Below are 12,978 nucleotides of genomic sequence, written 5' to 3' on the forward strand. Positions count from 1 at the left end.
TGTCTCATCATAATGAACTACCGAGAAATCCCTCCCAAAGTCAGGGATAGGTACGCCTAAGTGGGGCCGCTCTGGCCGGGCAGTGCCTGAGGACTCACCCGTATAGTAAGAAGGCTCGCTCGCAGGCGTCCGGGCCCGAGCACCGTCGAAAAAGTCAGACATCCGAGCGCTCCTCAAGGAACCCTCCTGCATACAAAGACACAATAAACATCCCTAACTACCTCGCAAATAAAGAATAAAAAAGAGGTCGAGCACTCACCGGGATCTCCTCTCGACCAAAAACCGCAGCGACAGCCTCCGCTGAAAACACGTCCGTCCGGGGATCCACGTCCATCGCGACCTCGGGAGCATCCACCGGAGTCAACAGCATCGATAAATAGCGAGCACGGCCCTTTGCATGGTCCCACACATCTCGAGGGGCAAATCGGCGGGTCAAGTCGCGACGAATGTCCGATAGAAGCATGGTCCTCACTGCAAAGATGGACACTGGGATCTCGTCGGGTGTCTAATGCGAGGCGCTAACCCCGATGATGCCCCGGTCGCCCAAGTACCATGCCCGCACGCAGGGTCCTATAAGTACGCACTGCTGCCCCTGGATGCGGGTAACATAAGCGTAATCGGGACCAAAGTCGAGGTCGTCCCACCTGAATCGAATCTGAAAAAAAAAAGAGAGAAAAGTCAGGTCTAATCAAGCGAAAATCCGGCATAGTTAGAAGATGTTCACCTGCCCCAAGGTTCGCGAGTCAATCCACGCCAGGAATCGCGCCACTGTCCGCCTCTCCTCGGTGCCTAAATCAAAATCACCCCACCGAGCCATAAGTGGAAGCCTAACCACCCGAGGCCTGCTCCTGCGCGTGCACGGAAGAATCCTCCTCTCGTAGGCCCAAACCTGCTCGTCGAAATGAAGGTTAAAAGCAGAAATCGCGAAAAGAATAAAGAAACAAGCCAAGGATGAACGACGTACCAAGAGAGCAAAGGTGTAACCACCGAAATCCTTGCGCTTCCGGCAAGTCAAATCCAAAAACTTGTACAGAAAAGCTAAGCCGGCTCCTGCCCAATCATAAGACGATACCGCATCCAAGTCACGGAAAGCCTGAATAAGAACCGCGTATGGTTCCGCTCTTAGTGTGGAAGATCGTCTCGCCCAAGGCATAAAAAAGGAAGCTGCGCGTAGCCTGATCCGTGTCATCTCGATCACAGGAGTCCCTGCGACTCAATAGTCCAGATGTGGTAATGAACTTCGTCGGGGTGGCCTTGACACCTGTGTAGACTCCAGGTCCAATCAAAGCAGATAACTCGGCGCGATCAACTCGGGGACGCACCATGTCAAAAAAAGAAGGGGACCGGGATACCACTACCTCGCAACCCAGTCAATAAGGAGAAGTCGCGGGGCGAGATCGTCATCTCCCCGAATGAAAAGTGAAAAGTATGGGTCGAGTCCACCCATCTCTCGCACAAAGCGCGCAGGCCGTATCGGTAGCATACCCCGTTGACGCGAGGCAGCGCCAAGACAAAAGGCTCGAAGCCCAACTCTCGTACCCGGGCTTTGGCCGCCGGGCTAAGCATGGCGTGCCAAGCATGGATATCCTCTGTGGTCCCAGAAATGCCTATGATCTGGAAAGAGCGGAACGGGTGAGTTTAAATCTCGCTCCTAGGCTTACGTCTAATAAAGGTTTGTTAACCTAGTTATTCTTTCGGTCGTGTTTAAATCTAACCTAGAGACTCCTTATCAATTAGGACCATCATTTTGTGAGATTTCGTTCTTAGGGTCGTTTGTACAAGATTTGATTAATTCATTATTCTTCGGTGTTCCACTCTCCCGCGCGTTGGCAAAGAGATTGATCTAATTTTAACATTTAATTTAGTCGTTTATGTTTTTACTATTCACGTGCACTATTCACGTTTTTACTATTCACGTGCACTATTTACGTTTTTACGGTTGGCATGCATCATTCATGTTTTCACTATTCACGTTTTTACTATTCACGTGCACTATTCACGTTTTTACTATTCACGTGCACTATTCACGTTTTTACTATTCACGTGCACTATTCACGTGCGCTATTCACCTTTTTACTATTCACGTGCGCTATTCATGTTTTTTTTCTTTACGTTTAGCATGCATTATTCAATGTTTTTACTATTCACGTTGTACTATTCACGTGCACTATTCACGTTTTTACTTTGCGGTTAGCATGCATTATTCAATGTTCACTATTCACGTGCTATTCACGTTTACTGTGGACATGCATTGTTCGTATTCTTACTATTCACATGCATATGATTCACATTCTTTCAAAGGGTAAATAAAACATTGCTTACGTGCATAGAAATTCGCGTTTTCTAACTAAAGGTCTTCTAAACGGCTTAGAGGTTAGCATGCAAATGATGTTCTGAAAGAAATTAAGGCTAAGGTATAGCAGCGGAAATATAAAAATTTTACCCTACTTCCTTTTAACCATAGGATCCGTTAATCGTTATTTCATATAAAGAGGAATAAGAAGAAATATCTTTCGATGATCAATCTACCGTTGCAAACGAAGTGCCCACAACTTCAAAGGAGATGTAAACTGTTTACCAATCTGCCCCTATCCGAAACAGACCTTCCAGACCTCCGAACGACAATCCCTTCGGTGGAAACGTGGAAGAATATGTCTAGAAGCTACTGTCCAAATATCGCGACGATCCGACGGTTCAATCTCCGAGAATCCTCGAAATAGTGAACTGACCTGATGTAGGCGAAGAAAAACGAATTTCTCCCTTTTGATTGTTTTTCCTTCTTTCGTGAACACGGTGAGATTAAGTTAGAATCAACCCTTATGAGATGCAACCAAAATAGATTGCCTCTAATAAACCAACACAAGATCAAAGAGAAAGAGGGATGAATAAGATTAATCAATCGATGGAATGCCGTATGAATTCTTGTTCACGAACTTGGGAATAGAATTCTTTTCTCTCTCTCTTAAGCAATTTCGAAAATCACAAGTGGGGAGGGATATAGGCTTAGTCGAAATTCATTAAGGGAAGGGGTATATATATTAGCTTGTATCTAAACCCAAGTTAGATAGGAATAGGTTACTTAATAGGAATTCCATTCGGAATAGGATTCCTAATTATTATCTTATAATATATCAAATACATTTAGGATAATAATAAATAACCTAATTGGATAATAATAGGAGTATATTAATCTAATTAAAACTCCTAACTTAATTATCTCTTAATTAATTTAATTCATAATCCTAATCTAATTAGGATTAATGGAATAAAATTAATTCCTTACTAACATATATAAATTTCGGCCCCCCCTCCTAGTATTTGGGCCTTACTGGGCTTAATTGGGCTTCCATCTATTAATCATATCCATCTCTCTTTTGGTTCCAAGTCTTATGTGTGATCCATTAGGTCCTTACTACTTCTGGCCGTATGCAACCTATTAAATTAATTTCTTCAAGAATTATATTTAATCCCTTGCATAACGGAATGATGTACAGAGTATGTTATTGGCAAGTCCGTAATCATTCCCCCAGAGTCCGTTAAGAAGACAGGTTGATTCTGTCGTTAACCCTTCCGTATTAGTTACGGTATAATACGATCCTTTATCAACTACATCCTTGAACTGAATCTTATGACTATGGGTAATGTCAAGTCACATATAGCGAGACGTTCGTTTTACTTGTTATTGGCCGAGTCAACTCAAAAAGATAGGTTAAGTGAAATCCGAATTTCTACTCTTAAGCTATCACCTTGCAAGTGTTTAGAGTCGAGTCTTCCACAAGCGATCCTTGGATGTATCTCCCATTAATCGGGAGTGATAAATGCTCAATCCAATGTATAACTACCCTGAAATTACTTCCTGTGACACCCAACCTTTACAGTTCACACCCCAGAGTCATCTCTGTTAAGGATCGTGGGACCACATGATCAAAGTCTCACATTCAGTAATTCAGGATGACCAATTAACATTCCTTTGAGTTTGAGGATTAGTTATACCTATTAATACCAATGAGATGAACAGTTGACAAGGATGAATCTACCCATCCTGTTATCTCAAGTCGGATCCCCAATCCTAATGAACAACGTTTCACCGGATCTATGTAACTGTCCAGATATCTATATATGTGAAGCTTGTGAGATCAGCTTTCTGTCGGACAGAAGACATTGTTACATACAAGTCTCAACTGTGATATATCAATCCTAAATATATCACTTGACTTGGGGTGGTTTTAATTTTATTAGTTTATTATAAAGTTTTGTCTCACTTCATGCTTGTATGAACACTTTATAATCACTTTAAACAAACTTACGGATTTCCTTTTATTAAACTTTATTTAGTGCTTAAAAGGGATTGCCTTTATATAGTTATAAAACATATATCTCATTAAAACAAATGATATAAAGAACAATTCATTTACAATAAGTTTGTATCCTGCAACAATTGACTATAGGACACAAAACCCCAACATACTCCCACTTGGACTAAAGCCAATTGTTTCTAAAACTTATCCCAGTAGAAGTTAAATGACGATCATGTACTTTTTGGGTTAAAGGCTTTGTCAACGGATCTGCAACGTTGTCCTCTGTAGGTACTCTTTCTATTCTCACATCTCCTCTAGCCACAATCTCTCTAATGATGTGGTATCGCTTTAGGTAGTGTTTGGATGTATTATGAGACCGTGGTTCCTTTGCTTGCGCAATGGCTCCATTGTTATCACAGTACAGAGTAATGGGATTGACAATGTCAGGCACCACACCTAGTTCTGTAATGAACTGTCTAATCCAAACTGCTTCCTTTGCTGCTTCCGCAGCAGCGATGTACTCTGACTCGGTCGTAGAGAAAGCTACGCTTCCCTGCTTGGAACTTTTCCAACTGACCGCGCCCCCATTTAGGATAAACAGGTATCCTGATTGGGATTTAAAATCATTCTCATCTGTGAGATGACTAGCGTCTGAAAATCCTTGTATTTTCAGATCTCCTTCTCCGTACACTAGAAACATATCTTTAGTTCTTCTCAAGTACTTAAGAATGTTCTTGACGGCAATCCAGTGCTCGTCTCCCGGATTCCCTTGGTAACGACTCGTTACAGATAACGCGAACGCTACGTCGGGTCTAGTGCATAGCATAGCATACATAATCGAACCGATCGCGCTGGCGTACGGGACTACAGCCATGCATCATTTGTCATCATCAGTTTTAGGACATTGATGATTGTTTAACTTTACTCCATGTACCATGGGTAAGTTACCTCGTTTCGATTCAAGCATGCTAAACAGATTTAGCACCTTTTCAATGTATGTAGCCTGTGAAAGACCAAGCAGTCTACGTGATCTATCCCTATAGATCTTTATACCAAGTATATAGGCTGCTTCACCGAGGTCTTTCATTGAGAAGTTACCGGATAACCATATTTTCACTGACTGTAAGAGAGCAATGTCATTTCCCATTAACAGTATATCGTCCACATATAGTATGAGAAATGCTATAGAGCTCCCACTTGCTTTCTTGTAAATGCAAGCTTCTTCGCAATTTTGTTCGAAACCAAATTGTTTTATGGTTTCGTCAAAACGCTTGTTCCAGCTTCTAGATGCTTGCTTGAGTCCATAAATGGATCTCTGAAGTTTGCAAACTTTATTTGCATCCTTTGATATGAAACCTTCAGGTTGCATCATGTATACATCCTCAAGCAGGTTTCCGTTTAGGAAAGCTGTTTTCACATCCATTTGCCAAATCTCATAATCAAAATGAGCGGCAATTGCAAGCATGATTCTGATTGATTTGGACATAGCAACGGGAGAGAAGGTTTCGTCATAATCAACACCTTGTTTTTGACGATATCCTTTCGCTACCAACCTAGCCTTATAGGTGCTAACCTTTCCATCCATGTCAGTCTTCTTTTTGAAGATCCATCTGCACCCTATGGGTTTTATCCCATCGGGTGGATCAACCAAAGTCCAAACTTGGTTAGTATACATGGAATCCATTTCAGAATCCATGGCCTCAAGCCATGCTTTAGAATCTGGACTAGTAAGAGCCTCTTCGTAGTTTTCGGGTTCGTCGTCTAACACGGGAACCTCATCATCATCTCCCACTAGAAAACCATATCTAACTGGGAGTTCACGAACTCTTCGTGATCTACGAATAGGTGCCACTAGAGTCTCATCTAATGGGACTTCTTCGGGTACCTCAACCGCTTCTGTTGTTTCAGTCGTTGTTTTCTTCCTCTTGAACTTCGTCGAGTTCAATCACGCTTCCCTTTTGTGTTTCTTCGAGAAACTCTTTCTCTAAGAAGGTTGCGTGTTTGGATACTATTACTTTCTGATCATCTGGATGATAGAAGTAATACCCTATGGTTTCCCTGGGATATCTAATGAAGAAACATTTATCAGATTTAGAATCTAATTTGTCGGACGCAACGCGTTTGACATATGCTGAACAACCCCATACTCTCATGAACGAGAACACGGGTTTCTTACCAACGAACAATTCATATGGTGTGGAAACAGTGGATTTAGTTGGTACTCGGTTCAGGGTGAAGAGGGCAGTTTCTAAGGCATAGCCCCAGAACGTCTTTGGAAGTAAGGCCATGCTCATCATAGATCGTACCATATCTAATAGGGTACGGTTTCTCCTCTCGGATACACCATTGTGTTGTGGTGTATAGGGAGGTGTCCATTGTGAGCATATCCCACATTCAGTTAGATAATTCAGAAAATCATCAGAAAGATATTCGCCACCTCGATCAGATCGAAGTGTTTTTATTTTCTTTCCTAATTGATTTTCCACTTCATTCTTGAAGCATTTGAACTTGTCAAAGGCTTCTGATTTGTGCCTCATCAAGTAGATATAACCATAGCGAGTATGATCATCTATGAAGCTAATGAAGTATCTGAATCCTCCTCTTGCTTGGACTGACATAGGACCACATACATCTGAATGAATGAGTCCTAGAGTGTCTGATACATGCTCACCTTTATTGCTAAAGGGTGTCTTTGTCATTTTACCTTTTAAACATGATTCACATGTTTCCAATGATTCAGAATCGATTGGATCTATAAGCCCATCTGAATGTAGCTTTTAGTATGCGTCTCTTGTTTATATGACAATCCCACAAGCAAGTTGAATTATCTAGCTTATGTCTTTTGGTATCAATTGCGAAAACAGAAATCTAACACATAAATCCCATTTTGTGATATTCCTGAAAAATAGAAAATCCCATCTCTATAAAAAAATCGCAATGTTTGTTCTTTATCGAAATATAGAACATACCAGATGTTGGAGTACCGGCTTTTTCCCTTCTTGAGGGTAGCTAGGTACACCAAACAGTTTCTTTTCCAATGCCTTTCTTCACCACAGAAGTGGCACTCTCCTTTGGGCTTCTTCACTTCCTTTCCCTTAGTTTTGGTGGGCATGGCTTTCTTACCTTTCTTTATATTGGGCTCAACTGACTTGAGCATATTTGCAAGCTCTTCAAAAGAGGTTTGCAAGTCATTCATCTGATAGTTCATAATGAACTGTGAATAACTCTCTGGGAGGGATTGAAGAATTAAGTCTATGCTCAATTCGTTATCCATCGCAAATCCAATACTAGAAAGTTTGGTAATGTAGCCAATCATCTTGACACAATGTGTCATGACAGATGTGCCCTCTTGCATCCTACTACGATATAGCATCTTGGATATCTCATAGCGTTCGCACCTGGTCTGTTTCCCAAACAATTCCTTTAGGTGCATGATGATGGAACATGCATAGTTGCCTTTGTAATTCCGATGTCATCGATGCAAGTATGATGCATCCGGTATGATCGTCATCAGCCTTGTGCTTCTGATAAGCATCGATTGGGAGCATCATCCTCAGGGATAGGGGCATCGATGTATCAAATACATACCATATTTTTATCGAACTTCAAAATGATTTTGAGGTTACGAAACCAGTCGGTGAAGTTTGAACTATTCAGCTTGTTATCGGTAAGTATATTTTGCAGATTGGTGTTAGTCATGATTTTAAGAGTGTTTAATTAAACTTGAGAGTGAGAAAGAGTAGACGTATGTTATTCATTTGCTTTAAAGTATAACAATCTAAAATTATAGGCCTTTTAATTTATTTCAGATTGCTCCCACTATTTTGCCAAATTAATAACCCTCCATATTAATTCGAAGAATTTCACAAATCCTTTAGTGATCTAGGATCCTAACTCCTGAGATTTCGCCTTGAGTTTGCTCAACAAGCTAGTCTCATTTATTAGGTAGATTCATATAATCAATCACATCTTGAATGTGACTCCTAGGTTATTGGGTTACTAACCACATTAGTAACTAATATGTTACTCATATTAATCCCAACCATATTGCCCATTAGTTTATGACAACATGAGTTTGCTCATCCAATTATCATAATCTAATTTAAGTATTACCCCATATTCATGAAAGAATAACTTTCGATAATTCAGGTGTTACCATAAGACCCCGAGCTTGAGTTTGCTCAACAACCCAAAGGCCCCCAGTACTGCCGGCTGAATTATAATATTAGGGAGGGGCAACCGATTTTAATAACTTGCTTATTTACTTAACTTTTTAACGAGGGATTTTTATTCAAGTCTCATAATCTAACTTAGTCTTGATTTGCTTTAGCATACATCAGACATACATACATTCACATACATTGGCGTTATGGACATATCATCTAAATTATTCCGTCGAGCCAGAGACGGAATAAAAGGCCAAACCTAAGGAAATACTAACTATTACATATTTCTCTTTAGGTCCTCCGTCTTCTCCTTGGCGCCTTGAAATTACATATTAATTTCTATACTACTATAAGAAAACTTCAATTGAATTGAAGGGAATCAGATGAGAGGAGAAATTACAATAGATAGTAGAAAGGCAGGACGCGCAGGCCCTATTTCAAAAATACCAAAAGACTAAAAGAGGGTCCAAATATGTCCATAACTCCAAACATGCATAGACTCAATTAAATAAATTTAATTGGTTGATTACATAACCGGCTTATGTAATATTTAGGTTAATCACATTAACTCGTCAAATTAACTTTCATCCAATTTTACTTCTAATCGTTTTGTATCTTTATATTAATCCTTAGATTAATATAACCATATAAAACGTTGATTATGCTCGTCCCATTTATTTTGATTTTAATTCATTTAACACTTTGATTTACATATTGGTAAAAACAAACATTTAAACGAATTATTCATTCGATAATCAAAACAGAAAACTATTAATTTCTGAAAACATTCTAAAACAATTTTAAAACGGTTTTCAGAAATAGGATAATCTACAATAGATTTCCGTTTTATCATTTAGAATTAATAAAACTAATTTTATCAACCTAACTATAAAACTAATAGATTTTGTTATAATGATTATCAACCGAAATAATTAGGAACATAAGCATAATCAGTTTTAATTAACAATTAATCAAAACTTTATTTATCTTTAGAATTAATCAATCAATACTATTTGTCAATTAATCCTAACCATAAATATTTATTCAATCCTATTGAAAACTTCTATATTTTCATATATGAAATAACGGATTTAACGATGTCTCTGATACCACTGAAGGAAATTAAGGCTAAGGTATAGCAGCGGAAATATAAAAATTTTAGCCTACTTCCTTTTAACCATAGGATCCGTTAATCGTTATTTCATATAAAGAGGGATAAGAAGAAATACCTTTCGATGATCAATCTACCGTTGCAAACGAAGTGCCCACAACTTCAAAGGAGATGTAAACTGTTTACCAATCTGCCCCTATTCGAAACAGACCTTCCAGACCTCCGAACGACAATCCCTTCGGTGGAAACGTGGAAGAATATGTCTAGAAGCTACTGTCCAAAAATCGCGACGATCCGACGGTTCAATCTCCGAGAATCCTCGAAATAGTGAACTGACCTGATGTAGGCGAAGAAAAACGAATTTCTCCCTTTTGATTGTTTTTCCTTCTTTCGTGAACACGGTGAGATTAAGTTAGAATCAACCCTTATGATATGCAACCAAAATAGATTGCCTCTAATAAACCAACACAAGATCAAAGAGAAAGAGGGATGAATAAGATTAATCAATCGATGGAATGCCGTATGAATTCTTGTTCATGAACTTGGGAATAGAATTCTTTTCTCTCTCTCTTAAGCAATTTCGAAAATCACAAGTGGGGAGGGATATAGGCTTAGTCGAAATTCATTAAGGGAAGGGGTATATATATTAGCTTGTATCTAAACCCTAGTTAGATAGGAATAGGTTACTTAATAGGAATTCCATTCGGAATAGGATTCCTAATTATTATCTTATAATATATCAAATACATTTAAGATAATAATAAATAACCTAATTGGATAATAATAGGAGTATATTAATCTAATTAAAACTCCTAACTTAATTATCTCTTAATTAATTTAATTCATAATCCTAATCTAATTAGGATTAATGGAATAAAATTAATTCATTACTAACATATATAAATTTCGGCCCCCCTCCTAGTATTTGGGCCTTACTGGGCTTAATTGGGCTTCCATCTATTAATCATATCCATCTCTCTTTTGGTTCCAAGTCTTATGTGTGATCCATTAGGTCCTTACTACTTCTGGCCGTATGCAACCTATTAAATTAATTTCTTCAAGAATTATATTTAATCCCTTGCATAACGGAATGATGTACAGAGTATGTTATTGGCAAGTCCGTAATCATTCCCCCAGAGTCCGTTAAGAAGACAGGTTGATTCTGTCGTTAACCCTTCCGTATTAGTTACGGTATAATACGATCCTTTATCAACTACATCCTTGAACTGAATATTATGACTATGGGTAATGTCAAGTCACATATAGCGAGACGTTCGTTTTACTTGTTATTAGCCGAGTCAACTCAAAAAGATAGGTTAAGTGAAATCTGAATTTCTACTCTTAAGCTATCACCTTGCAAGGGTTTAGAGTCGAGTCTTCCACAAGCGATCCTTGGATGTATCTCCCATTAATCGGGAGTGATAAATGCTCAATCCAATGTATAACTACCCTGAAATTACTTCCTGTGACACCCAACCTTTGCAGTTCACACCCCAGAGTCATCTCTGTTAAGGATCGTGGGACCACAGGATCAAAGTCTCACATTCAGTAATTCAGGATGACCAATTAACATTCCTTTGAGTCTGAGGATTAGTTATACCTATTAATACCAATGAGATGAACAGTTGACAAGGATGAATCTACCCATCCTGTTATCTCAAGTCGGATCCCCAATCCTAATGAACAACGTTTCACCGGATCTATGTAACTGTCCAGATATCTATATATGTGAAGCTTGTGAGATCAGCTTTCTGTCGGACAGAAGACATTGTTACATACAAGTCTCAACTGTGATATATCAATCCTAAATATATCACTTGACTTGGGGTGGTTTTAAGTTTATTAGTTTATTATAAAGTTTTGTCTCACTTCATGCTTGTATGAACACTTTATAATCACTTTAAACAAACTTACGGATTTCCTTTTATTAGACTTTATTTAGTGCTTAAAAGGGATTGCCTTTATATAGTTATAAAACATATATCTCATTAAAACAAATGATATAAAGAACAATTCATTTACAATAAGTTTGTATCCTGCAACAATTGACTATAGGACACAAAACCCCAACATGTTCAAAGTATGGTTACTAAAGCCTAGAAGTCTAGTCCAAAGATAAAGGAGTAGAAGGGTACTTACCTGGTTAATGTGGGTCCGGCTCAAATGAGAATCATGATCCTGAAAGGGAGCCACTCCCGTCAAGTCCTCGAAGCCCGCATCCATGCCCTTCGTGCCATCGTATCTATCCGAATCCATTGCGAGAATGCTCAAAGTTAGAAGAGAGAGAAGAGAGAGAAGGTGTGGGGTTGAAATGAAACCCCACCACCTTATATAGGAAAAGGGAATGACATTCCCGTAAATAGTGAAAAAGGTACGATGTGACATAAAGGTGAAAAGTAAATAATTAATTATCAGGTGCACAGACCTCCGATTTGCAGTCCGTTTCAGCCTGCGTTTCTGCCAGGAGGTGACCAAACCCCAAGAATATGACTTCGGATGACGGCCGAAATTTTACAGAACAGTGGTGCCAGTCAAAATACAGACAACAGTCAACAGAAAAATAATTCTTAGTCTGAAGTGTTCCAGACGAAAAGATAAGGACGTTCCTATCAAACAAATCAAATACCCGAGACGATAGCTCCAGTGAAAATACAAACGACAGTATCTTAGAATTCAGAATTGCTAGAAAGAACCTTTTTGCTTTTGAGCCATCTTACCTACGGTCCACGACCGAGGTTGCTTTTGAGCCATCTTACCTACGGTCCACGACCGAGGTTGCTTTTGAGCCATCTTACCTACGGTCCACGACCGGGGTTGCTTTTGAGCCATCTTACCTACGGTCCACGACCGAGGTTGCTTTTAAGCCATCTTACCTACGGTCCACGACCGAGGTTGCTTTTGAGCCATCTTACCTTCGGTCCACGACCGAGGTAGCTTTTGAGCCATCTTACCTTCGGTCCACGACCAAAGTTGCTTTTGAGCCGTCCTACCTACGGTCCACGACCGAGGTTGCTTTTGAGCCTTCTTACCTTTGGTCCACGACCGAGGTTGCTTTTGAGCCATTCTTACCCGCGATCGATTTAGAGACTAGGGTCGCTAGAAAGAGTTGTTTACCCGCGGTCGATTTAGGCAAGGATCCTTAAGAAAAACGTCCGTCGGCAGCCGATTCGAAGGCAAGGGCGGAGAGGATCGAAGACGAAGCTGGAGCGCGCAGCGCAGAGATCAGGTATTCTTCCTCCTACTCTATATGTGTCTTTTACTTTAATATATTTCCATTGCATGTGCCGTGTTAGCAAAAAACGTTTTCAAAACACACACATCACTGTCAAAATAGAAAAGTAGGGGCAACTGTAGACACCGAGTCGGAGGACCTGTGACGAAAACCTGTAACAAGACGGTTGGA

Source organism: Euphorbia lathyris, chromosome 9, assembly GCF_963576675.1.
Source record: "Euphorbia lathyris chromosome 9, ddEupLath1.1, whole genome shotgun sequence".
Taxonomy (NCBI): domain Eukaryota; kingdom Viridiplantae; phylum Streptophyta; class Magnoliopsida; order Malpighiales; family Euphorbiaceae; genus Euphorbia; species Euphorbia lathyris.